The sequence below is a fragment of the Panthera pardus genome, unplaced genomic scaffold (genome assembly GCF_024362965.1).
Source record: "Panthera pardus isolate Hobbes unplaced genomic scaffold, ASM2436296v1 HiC_scaffold_2, whole genome shotgun sequence".
Taxonomy (NCBI): domain Eukaryota; kingdom Metazoa; phylum Chordata; class Mammalia; order Carnivora; family Felidae; genus Panthera; species Panthera pardus.
Genome location: NW_026526765.1, coordinates 55,123,092 through 55,132,575, shown reverse-complemented (window position 1 = coordinate 55,132,575; position 9,484 = coordinate 55,123,092). Strand labels below are relative to the sequence as shown.

Below are 9,484 nucleotides of genomic sequence, written 5' to 3'. Positions count from 1 at the left end.
CCGCATTGGGCTCTGTGCTGAAAGCTCAGAGCCTGGAGCCTGTTTCAGATTCTACGTCTCCCTCTCTCTCTGACCCTCCCCCGTTCATGCTCTGTCTCTCTCTGTCTCAAAAAATAAATAAACATTAAAAAAAAAAAAAAGAACTTTCTCCCTGGTATCCAAGTTCTAAACAATACTTATCGATATTGTTTACTGAGTTTGAATTTTTCTTAGATTTAACACCCTTGATAAATAGTGAGCTAAATTATTATATGAAATAAGGATTGGATTTTATCTTTTTCCTTGTAGATAATCATTTTCCTACCTCCATTGAATGGTGTCTCCTTTTTTACCAATGGGAGTGTCATCTTTGTGAGATGTCTAAGTTCTAATTTAGCAGGAATCTTTTTGGGATCTTTATTCTATTTATTTGGTCTCTTGGTTCAACTCTATGGCAATAATATACTTTCTTAATTACTATAGCTTCATAGCAAGGCATTATATCATTTAGGAAAACTGCCTTTTTATAACAAAAGTAATTTTGTAGAAATTATTAGTCTTCACCAATGTCCTCTTGTCCTCTCCTTCTGTGCAAACATTTTATTTCATAGCTTTTCACCATTTAGGAAGACTCGTGACAAATTCTAGCTAATGAAATTTTATTTGAAATCATGTGTATCGCTTCCAGACAGAGGCAACAAAATGCCCATTCTCCAATCTCTCTTTTCCTTTCTCACAATGTCCAATTAACTCTGCGTTTCAAACAGACAATGTGATGGAGGCCCAGACATCCCAGATCACATTTCTCTATGGACATAAAAGGTGAATGAAGATACGTTTTGTGTAAATAAGGTATTTATGTTTTGGAGTGGCTTATCACTGTACCGATGCATTCAAATCCATCGACAGTCATTTAACTATGTATAAAGACCTTTTTTTTGTGGCGCCTTGGAGGCTGTAAGCTGCTTCAACATGAAGCTGAACACCTCTTTCCCAGCTACTTGCTGCCAGAAACTCATTGAAGTGGTTGATGAATTCAAACTTCATACCTTTTATGAGAAGCGAATGGCCACAGAAGTTGCTGCTGATGCTCTAGGTGAAGAATGGAAGGGTTACATGGTCTGAATCAGTGGTGGCAATGACAAGCAAGGCTTCCCCATGAAGCAGGGTGTCGACCTATGGCCATGTCCATTTGCTGATGCGTAAAGGGCATTCCTGCTACAGACCAAGGAGGACTGGAGAAAAAAAGCACAACTCTGTTGGGGTTGCCTAGCTTTCTCAACTTGGTCATTGTAGAAAAAAAAGGGCAGAAAGATATTCCTGGACTCACTGATACTACTGTGCCTTATGGACTGGGACCCAAAAGAGCTAGCAGAATCTGCAAATTTTTTAAACTCTCTAAGGAAGATGATGTCCACCTGTATGCTGTGAGAAAGCCCCTAAACAAAGAAGTTAAGAAACCTAGAAACAAAGCACCCAAGATTCAGCATCCTGTATTCCATGTGTCCTCCAACATAGATGTTGGCGTATTGCTTTGAAGAAACAGCGTACTAAGAAAAATAAAGAAGAGGCTGCAGGACATGCTAAACTTTTGGCCAAGAAAATGACAGAAGCCAAAGAAAAATACCAGGAACAGATTGCCAAGAGACAGAGGCTGTCTTCTCTGAGAGTTTCTACCTCTAAGTCTGAGTCCAGCCAAAATTGAGATTTTTCTAAGAGTAACAAATAAGATCAAACATCAAACAAAACAAAACAAAACTATGTATAAAGAAAAAAAATGTTTTGGTTAATAACCTTACACACTGACACTAACATGAGTTAGCATACAAGGTTTCTTTCTATCTGTGGAATTTATTCATAAACTGAAAGTTTAAAATTATCCTCCCTACCTAGTAGCTCCAAGTTCAGAGACATTTTTATTTGAGAAATAAGATTGTAAGAGAACATGAGACAGCAGATGGGGAAATTGGGAATCTGATGCTTTCCACCTAAAATATCAATACCCTTGCCTGGCAAGAGTTTTACCTTCTAAAAATATGAAGTTGAATGTTTTAAGAAATATGGGCTTTATTCCTAAGTTAGAATCCCAAAAATTAAGAAAAAGAGGACAAGAAGAACATTTTCAGTAATGGAAGATTAAAATGTGTCACAAAGAAAAGACTATAGATTAGTATTTTATAAGGTTTTGCCCGGCATAGAGGTTAAGCTGTCTGTTTTGCCTTTCTCTGCCTCTACTAAGTGATTATTAAACTATGGATGAGATTTAACTAGGAGTGAAGGTTTATGATTTGAAGGTCTGGAAAAGGTAGGAGTCAAACTTTGAGCTGCATCATAGAGTAAAAAAAACACATGATTGACATGGTTTAAATGAATATCTTAGCAACTAAATGGGTATACTATAGGTATTTATCAAGTATTTTGGTTCTTTAGATTTAATTCTTATAGACTTCTGAATAGCTATGATATTGTCATTATTGACAAAATTTATTTCTGTGATAAACCTACAGTAATTTCACAATAAAGAAACCTTTTATTGTTTTCAAATGTTTTCACTGAGTTGAAACTTTTCTGCACTTCAGAATTTGTACTATAAAAATCCTATTGCCATAATACTTGCCTGAAGCTAGATACTTAAGTTACTACACTAAAGATTGATTTAAATTGAGTGTAATTATCTGCCTAGAATCTTTAAAAAAATTCCTCTTCTTTAACCATTAATTTTCACAACCATGATTATCCACAATAAGTTTAGTTGGTGGTCTTTAATTAGTGTCTATTAAAATCTATATGGTGGTTAATTTAATCTGATTAAAAAAGAATCACATGCATAATCACTAACATAGTGAGTAATTTTGTGAATTTGAAATGGGGTCTCTTAACTTTTACAGCTGGAAGATGTGCTTGATTCACCCACATTAAAATGTTGCTAAAGTTCTTATATTCGCCCATTAGCTTAGCACTTTAAGAAATGTAAATGAGATTCCACTTTTCACCTATCAAGTTGAAAAAAGTTGGGAAAGTTTGAAAATACACAGCATTAGCAAGAGTATGAAAAAGTCAGGTACTTTCTCCATATGTACTGTGGCAAGTGTTAATTGGGACAATTTTTTGAGAGTGACTTAATAATATATTTCAAAAATTTAAATGATCAAATCATTGACCAGTAATTTCATTTCCAGGAATTAATCCAACCAATTTTTTTTCTTCAAATGTACAAAAGTATGTATAAGATGATTCATGTTTGGAAGTCGGAATAATAAGTGTCCTTAAAGGCACTATGGAATTGGGACAAACCCATATAATGGAGTGTTATGTTGCTCTTCAGTTATTCAACAGAAAGCCAAAACACCTGTATGTGTTGCAATATAGAATCTCTACAAAAATAAAATAAGCACTATGCATACTCTGCTTTGATGCATATATTTTAGAGAGGTGTTTTTGTGCATACACCCACATATTTATGTTTGCATGTGAAGATAGTTTTTGAAATATACACAAATAATTTTTAACACTGGTTGTCATTATTGATGTGGATTTGGAATCTGGGTAAGGAGAACTTACTCATTACACCATTAGACTTTCTTTCTTTCTTTCTTTCTTTCTGCCATACATGTATTAATTTTCATTTAAAAAATCATGCAAATTAAGCAAAGGTAGAGCGTGTTAGCATGTTTAGTCTTTTCAGCATACAGCACTAAAACATAACAGTGAATATAAAGACTGTTGTGTATCCTTCTGGGTGCTTACAACGATCCTCTCTCCCCTGTCATACCCATTCCATCTAGTTTTCAAAGACTTAGCAGTGACCTCAATTCCAGAATGAATATCTGAACAAAGTCTGGTAAAAACAGAGTTCTGACTCTCTATAGAAAGCTATTTTTATGTATATAATTTCTTAAGTTATTCTAGGCAAGGCATCAACTTTTATTCTTCATCAATTAGATAAATATGTTGACCCTAAAGCTATTCACATCTTCCCAAATCTTTTCAGGTTATCTGATCATCTACCATTGATCTATATCAACACGATTTATTTCTTCTTATTTTGCAAAAGAATATGAAAGGCTTTTGCCAAACAATATTACGGTCAGGAACTGATGCTGTGAGACTGGAAGCCTGCCCCTTGTTGTAAAATAAGATTGTATCATTAAATAGGGCTCTCAGGTATTTGCCAACCTGGGTAATGATGTCTCTCTGGGATACCTGCCCTTTTGGCAGCCTCCCATCCAGGCACGAGTCAGCAATCACAATTAGTGTGAAGTGGAATAAGAGTGCCAAGTCTGCAGAATGCAGGGGAAATGCAGCAAAGTCTGAAATGCAACTCGGTGAGCAGTCACAATCCTCAAGGTAAAAATTGCTCCTTTCTTAAATGGGAATAAAGCAATGACGGATTGACTGCCAAACTGTATTCTCTGTGTAGGTATGCCTGATCGTGCTGTCAGTCTTTCAACCATTTCCGAGTGTTTCCAATATGATTCTTTCCTCCCAAATAGTCTCAGACGCCTTTCCCCAGGTACTCGTGGCAGAGAGGAGTGACACAGAGTTAAGGACTCCTGTTGAGGACAGCCAGAATGAGGTTTATCCTTTACTGAAGAGCTTGGGAAAAGACTGAATAAATAGAGAGCAGAGAATAAAATGGTTACAGCTGTTTCAGTAAATTCGTACAATGGATTTATCAGGTGAGAGATAGCTTTAAGATCCTAAAGAACACTTGGGAGGTAGGGTGGAGAAATTTCAAATCAATATGTGTCTTCTTTTAATTATGCTTTCATGCTGGCCAGTCACCTTGAGGTTATATCTCTCAGGATATAGCACTCTCAAACTCCTAAGTATTTGTTGATGCTGCGTATTTTTGACTGTGTCTCTTACAGTTGCATTCCCATAGCAGCTGGCAGATTGTCTTGAATATGATAGGTATGCAGCAAGGGTTGGGTGCGCAGGGTTAGTCTTATTTGTTGATATATTATTGATAATCTTATTTACCTTAAATTATAGCTTGAACATATCTAGAGCTGTGATTTCTACCTAGGAATTAGCTGGCCCACATAATTATTTGGAAATAACTTTTGAAGAGCTGCTGTACTGCAAAAACAGACACAGAATTGTACTGTCTGCCTTGCCTTTTCTGTTTTCCTTTAGTGACAATATAGATTGTATAGAATCACCTAGCAGCCACAGTTGCACTAACAATTAATTGTAATTTTACAGTTAGATTTTCTCTTCATCCCTTCTAAATAAAATACATAGAATACTGCTACTCCAAGTCACACATGCTTTTAAGTTCTGTTAAATTAATCCCCAGATGAACGTACATATCTTTTGTTTCTTGAAACATAAGGGCCATTACTGAAGCTCTTTAAATTTACAGACACCAAAACCATCAATGAAAAAAATCTTGTCAAAATGGGCTTACAGGTGGACATTCTGCTTACTCTCTCATGCATTTAATTGAATTTTGTGCAATTTCATGTGCATTATAATAGACTTCTTTTACACCATCAGGAAACAAGTTTTAAAACATGTGCTGTGCATTAAACATCACATAAATATTCAGCAAGGGAAAGAAAAACAGTTCTGAAGAAGTATAGTGATTTTACAGTCTCTGGTTTCTAATAAATTTTTACAGCAATCCTAAACTGCATTAGCAAGTGCTGGTTTATTGTCAGGCTTCTGCACAACATCCCTCAATGACATGTCAAATCTTTACCACAACAGTGGAACTCCTAAAGCTGTCCTCATTGGCAAGAATCTTGTCAGATTAAATTGCCAGCTCTTGTCAAGTAAAGATATATGATCCGATCGTATTCTCCTGATGATGACATGAGTTGTCCTTTCACTGTGGCTGGATTGTAAATTCCCGGGACATCCCAATGACCACAGATTTTGAGAATAAAAAGAATTTATTGACCTTTCAAAGTGACAGCTCTCCCCTGAATAGAATGCCCCATCTCTTAACAACAGGACTCTTATTTCTGTGTTGTTATTGTATATCATTTATCAACACATTTATTAGAGAATTTAGGATCTTACATATGCTTTACTTCCTGTCTCTCTACATTTTTTTGTCATTTCCCAAATTAAATGTCATGAATGTATACCTGTCAAGACATTATTTTCTATTTCATGTATTTGGGATTTTATATAGAGAGAGCAGATTCTCTTTGGTACTTTGGCTTTTTGTTTAAAACATAAAACAAGGGGCGCCTGGGTGGCGCAGTCGGTTAAGCGTCCGACTTCAGCCAGGTCACGATCTCGCGGTCCGTGAGTTCGAGCCCCGCGTCAGGCTCTGGGCTGATGGCTCGGAGCCTGGAGCCTGTTTCCGATTCTGTGTCTCCCTCTCTCTCTGCCCCTCCCCCGTTCATGCTCTGTCTCTCTCTGTCCCAAAAATAAATAAAAAACGTTGAAAAAAAAATTTTAAAACATAAAACAAAACAAAACATTGTCAGAAGGCCGCAGTGACAATCCATGGACAAGAATGGCATGCATTGTGCCAAATTTTAAACACCAGAAATAAAATCAATTGTTTTCTTTCTATGAATTATGTCACTGCTGACTTCAGAAACTATACATGTCATGAGGCAGGATGATATATCCTATACCTTTATACTTAAATTCAGGGTATCACAGATCTTTTGAAAAAATTAAATTGAGTACTTATCACAATTACAAAGAATGGCTTGGTTCTTTGAAGAATACAGGATTCCAGCTGGGGGATTTTATACACCTCAGCGTATGTCCCAAAAGTAGTTAGATTTCAGAAGTTGAAACTCTTTCTGTGAGATAGCAGCAATCATTAACCTCGATATTTATAAGATATCTACAATTACACTTCAAATGGTAATTTGAGTAGGCAGGAAAACATTGCTCTATGAAGATAGTATGAGGTTATATGAAAAGGCACATATTTTCTCTGTTAAAATTGTTATCCACCTCAAATATTTCATTAAACAGTGCATTCTTCTCAAATCATGATAAACATAATCTGAACCTTTAATTAAATTTCAACATTAGGCTGACTGCTAGTGATATTTCCTTCTGAATCAATCTAGGAGTATTTTGCATCACTAGTATCTCATACTATCAAATAACAAAAGTTTTCATTTTAAGCACACATTTTAAATATATTTCTATATAAACTTCTTCCACAAAAAAGAAAAAAAAAACATTTCACATGCATAACAAATGAGTCCAAAAGAAGATTCAAAAACACTTGTTGAAACTTAGATTTAACCATAAATTGGGGCTTAGTGTCATTCTATCCCATAACAGTGTTTGGTCATTATTCAAATATCCATAATTTGCCTACAAAAATGTCATTCATGTCTTTAAATCACTACAGCCTTCCTTTACTTATGGAAATTGACTTTATCCTGAATTAAACTACATTAATTCCTCATTTTGGACTAGAATTATGTATTTTTAAAAATCTACCTTGATCTTAATTGAGTTGATCAAACCACAAAAACAAAATAGCATGTATATCTGCTTCATAGCTACATAAACGTAAATCTGACCTTTTAAAAACAATGCCTGTTAAATATCTTAAAAATAATTGTTTTTAAATGGGAAAAAAAGGAGGAATTTATTTCCCAGACTCCTACAAATCCAGATCACAAAATCAATACAATTTTATTATGAGCATGAGATATAGGTGACTCATTTTCTGTTTTAAATATCCTTTAATGTTGGATTATAAGATATGTTAAATATTGTATAATAATATTATAGTTCATAAAATAACTTGAAATAGTTAAAACTCAATATTAAGTATAAATCAGCGTGAATTTATAATAAATATTAAAATAGTATCAAATAGCCCATTTTATATCTTTCAGTATAATTTTTTTTTAATTTTTTTTTAACGTTTTATTTATTTTTGAGACAGAGAGAGACAGAGCATGAACGGGGGAGGGGCAGAGAAAGAGGGAGACACAGAATCGGAAGCAGGCTCCAGGCTCTGAGTCATCAGCCCAGAGGCCGACTCGGGGCTCGAACTCCCGGACCGCGAGATCATGACATGAGCTGAAGTCAGCCGCTTACCCGACTGAGCCACCCAGGCGCCCCTATTTCAGTATAATGTTAATACAATTCTGAGTAAACAACAGAGGTAAATTTCCTCTATTATATTTCATCTAGTAGGAATGTAAATTATTATATTTCTATTCTGAAAACTTTAATACTAAAAAATATTGAAGGCAATAAGCTAAGTGAAATGTCACACAGAGAAAGACAAATACTGTGAGGTATCACTTATATTTGAAATCTAAGAAAAATAAAAACTGAACTCATAGATACAGACAATAAATTGTTGGTTACCAGAGGAGGGTGTTGGGCAATGGGCAACACGGGCAAAGAGGTCAAAAGGCACAAATTTCTAGTTTTAAGATGAATAAGTCATAGTGACCACAGTACAACACTGTATTGCATATTCGAATGTTGCTGAGAGAGTAGATCTTAAAATTCTCATCCCAAGGAAAAAAATTATAACTGTGTGGTGACTGATGTTAACTAGACTTATTGTGGTGATCATTTCACAACATATAAAAATATCAAATCATCTAAACTAAAATGAATACAATGCACATCTAAAACTAATACAATGTTATATGTCAATAACATATCAATTTAAAAAGTATATTTTTAAAGTTGCATTACTATTGAATACATACATGCACACATGCATACATAAATATATACATAAAGTGGAAACATTTTTGGGTTTATAACGTAAAAGCAGATGAATATACCTTAAAAACTAACCAGAATCTCCTTAATAAAAATAGTGTCCAGTTAACTTCTAAATTAGAAGAAATATATATTTACTTCTGATAAGAACATAATTTGGGGGATTTTCCTCCAATATATTTTACCTATCCAAATGATAGCTATTTAGCTGAAATAAAACTTATGTTTAGGGGCGCCTGGGTGGCTCAGTCGATTAAGCATCCAACTTCAGCTCAGGTCATGATCTCACAGTCCATGAGTTCAAGCCCTGCTGACAGTTCAGAGCCTGGAGCCTGTTTCAGATTCTGTGTTTCCTTCTCTCTATGCCCCTCCCCTGCTCATGCTCTGCTCTGACTCAAAAATAAATAAAAACATTTAAACATTTTTTTAAAAACCTTATGTTTATTTTCTCTGCTGATACCATGTTGTTTCTCATTTGTATTTTTAACAAATCTGCTTCAATTGAGCAAGAGAACAAGATGTAGATAAATTCTTGGTTTCTTTATGAATCTGACATTCTATTTAAACATTTGTTGTTAAAGATTTAAGGAAGTTGTTACTCTTTACACTGCTAAAAAAGGGACTTTTTGAGAAAATCTAAACTACCTACATTAATCTCACCCAAAAGAGAGTAAAGTGATATATCAGAAAACCAAAGCAACAACAGATTAATGTTGCTGTATTAAAATCCTATTTACATAAAATTAACATAAACATGAGTTAGTATGCCATATGCTAGAGCATCTGTTCTTCACTGTATTAATAACAAGACTGTCCCCTA

General features: G+C 34.7%; 1 pseudogene; it reads left to right on the top strand.

The window, feature by feature from the left end:
* Nucleotides 1–946: 946 nt before the first annotated feature.
* On the top strand, nt 947–1,684 carry LOC109267397 (40S ribosomal protein S6-like; annotated as a pseudogene).
* The last annotated feature ends 7,800 nt before the right edge of the window (nt 1,685–9,484 follow it).